This window comes from Bos javanicus, chromosome 8 (assembly GCF_032452875.1).
Source record: "Bos javanicus breed banteng chromosome 8, ARS-OSU_banteng_1.0, whole genome shotgun sequence".
Taxonomy (NCBI): domain Eukaryota; kingdom Metazoa; phylum Chordata; class Mammalia; order Artiodactyla; family Bovidae; genus Bos; species Bos javanicus.
This window is the reverse complement of record NC_083875.1, coordinates 31,916,801-31,919,926: the sequence shown is the minus strand read 5'-3', so window position 1 is coordinate 31,919,926 and position 3,126 is coordinate 31,916,801. Positions and strand designations below refer to the sequence as shown.

Sequence of the window (3,126 nt, the reverse complement as noted above, 5' to 3'; positions counted from 1 at the left end):
CTGGGTTGAAAGGAGGTGTTGCTCAAATGTAGCAGCGGCTCCTAGGACTGGAGGAAAGGCAAGCAGAACTGGGTTCTACAAAGGGTTGTGTCCTTTGGTGCAGTCCCCAAGGTCACATGAGGGCTACTGATGGGGAAAGAAGATGTGTTCCCAGAGGTGGGGGCTGCCAAACATCCAGTATCACAACCTTGAGAGTTTCAGCCAAAGATTCTGGAACCACCCTAGCAGAGAAGCTGTATGTGGTATTACCTATCTTTGAATGGACAATAATGTTCTGTTCTGTGAGCCTCTTGGTGGCAACTTCAAAGGACCAAAGACTAGAGGTCTTTGTTTTTTTCCCTCTTAGAAGGTTGCTGTTGCTGCTGCTGCTGCTGCTAAGTCGCTTCAGTCGTGTCCGACTCTGTGCGACCCCACAGACAGCAGCCCACCAGGCTCCCCTGTCCCTGGGATTCTCCAGGCAAGAACACTGGAGTGGGTTGCCATTTCCTTCTCCAGTGCATGAAAGTGAAAAGTGAAAGGGAAGTCGCTCAGTCGTATCTGACCCTCAGCGACCCCATGGACTGCAGCCTTCCAGGCTCCTCCATCCATGGGATTTTCCAGGCAAGAGTACTGGAGTAGGGTGCCATTGCCTTCTCCGTCTTAGAAGGTATATTACACTACAGATTATTATTAGGTATCATTCCACCCCTGTAAATAGGGGCTTAGAGTCAGATACAATTTAATTTATAAAACTTAAACATCATTTTACTTGCACCTCATGATTTTGGAAAGATTCTAGAAATATTTTCTGCGTTAACCTTGATTATCCTATTTTATATATGCAAATTTTTTTTTTTTTTGCACACTATCAGGACTTTATTTAAAAGTTAGCAAACAATACTGTAGAAATATTGATATGTAAATTTCTAAAATGCTGTATCTTAAATTTAGTTGGCAAAGACCACATTTAGCTATAAGCATGAATTTAGTCTTCCATGTAGAAACAAGATACTAAACTAAAAAAAATAGCTTCCTATTGTTTGAAAACACAAGTTTAAGAAGAGGACTGTAAAAATGCATATTTTTTAAGGAAAGAATTGACTGTACAAGAGTACTCCCCTTTTACAGTATTCCTTTTTACTTCATATGCAGGTTATTGGTTATGCTGTAGGATTTAACTGTCACAGCACTAAAAGGCAACTATTTAGGGAAGAGGCTGAAAAAGGAAAAAGGAACATATGTAAGGCAATAGTTCCTTTAGGTACAATAAGCATAATAGTGTTTTAGGAAGACAAGATAAAAATAACTCAAGGCTAGCTTGGTTCTCACTGAATAAAAACAATGGGCTAAATACTGAGCTCTTCTGTTAATCTAGTAATCAGTGCCTTGGTCATCATTCCGGATAACCTCTGGGTAGTCGTCTTGGTACTGGCCATGATATTCATCTGAGTATTCTGCCTGAAAATCACTGATTTCCGACCCACTGGTTCCTGTTCCTTGGCTTCCATTGTGAATGACAGGTTCTGTGGGAGCAGCACAGTATTTGGGATCATACAGTTGCCACCCAAGGCCACACACACTCATTCCTTTCTGGGAAGCAACTTTGTTGGTACCCATCTGTAGGGAAATTGTGGAGTTCTCCATGGGTTGTAACGTTAGCTTCTGATCGTAGATATCTTTTCGGGTACCCAGTGCTAACATCCCTGCCTGGCTGCCTCCTTTGTTGGTGCCCATTTGTAGGATAATTGTGGTCTGATCAAAAGGTTTGTCAGTTTGCATTTTGGGATCATAAAGGTGCCTTCTCATCCCATAGGCCGTCATACCTGCTTGACTGGTGCCATTTGTTGGTTCCCATCTGCAAACTAATTACACTTTGGCCAGCTTTTAATTTTCCTTCATCAAAATGTCTTGTTTGTTTTTCTGCATACTTATCTCCAATGTCAGTGGTTGTATGGAATCCTTTTGTTTTGGCCAGACCTGCTAGGGCCACCAACTAGTCTGAACCTCATGTTTCCATTCTCAAAAAGATCATTTCCTTCAAATACATCATGTGGCTTAATATGTCCTGTGGCTTAATGCCGTAAGCCTGAATAGCTTTAATAAATTTGCTGATATTCTCCACCTGAGGCCAGTTTAATGAGGACTCATTGACCTTCTTCACTGAGCCTGGCTGTAGCTTGTTCATGAGTTCACAGAAATTAATGCCATCTTTCACACCCAGCTAGAAGTTGGTGCCAATGCTCATGCCTGTCACCTCTTCTATCCAATTGTGGAGATCTTCTTCTGCCTAGTGATCATAGTTGGAAGCTATCTGGTTCTTGACCTCAGCCGAGAGCCCATAGGAAGGGCCCTTGTTGAAGTGGGTCATGATGATTTGGGTGGCAGGAAGAGGCTGAGTCAGGGGAATTGGCTAGTCTGGGGGATTCCCACACTTGGCTTCCCTGCTCCTGGCCCCAAGGAGTGGCCTAACCACAAGATGTTCAGAGCTCGCTCCCCTGGGTGGTGCAGGAGTCGCTGGGATGTGGCGGCGGAATGCGGGTGGTGCCTAGGCTACTGTAAGTACTACCTCACAGTACGCGGCTTGTAGTACTACCTCGTAGTACTCGGCTATGAGTACTACCTCAGCTAATTGGCTACGAGTATTACTGTGGAACACCGGAAGTGCCTCGGCTCCTCTGCTGCCTTGGCTACGAGGTCCCGCAGAGGTTCCCGTTCTGCTCCAGAGTCCCACACGAACTATATATATGCAAATGTTTTAAGTATTTAATGGAGCTAAATCCTCTTGTACAGAAGGGGGAACTGAGACATGATGAGATATTAAAACGGGTTAATGTCTATGTTTTAGTGTGCTAGCACAGAAGAAAGAACCATAAACAGAATTCATATGTACCATGAGGAAACATTTGATTGAAAGTAACTACAACAACAAATATAATTTAGCACTGATGAAGGGATGTGCAACTGACCCTGGATCTGGGCAGACGTTGGATGGGGCCCCACAGTCACTTGCCAGAAGCCTGAGTCACTGATTGGGGTATTTGGCCTTCTGGAAGGCTCTAGCACATGCAGTTGACTCCCCCATTCGGTCCTTTGGTAGTACTACTCAAGCATAGCCTTAGGACCAGAACCCATCCCTGCATCTGTCTG

General features: G+C 44.1%; 1 pseudogene; it reads right to left on the bottom strand.

The window, feature by feature from the left end:
• Nucleotides 1-1,129: 1,129 nt before the first annotated feature.
• LOC133253401 (calponin-3-like) lies at nucleotides 1,130-2,386 on the bottom strand (annotated as a pseudogene).
• Between the last annotated feature and the right edge of the window lie 740 nt (nucleotides 2,387-3,126).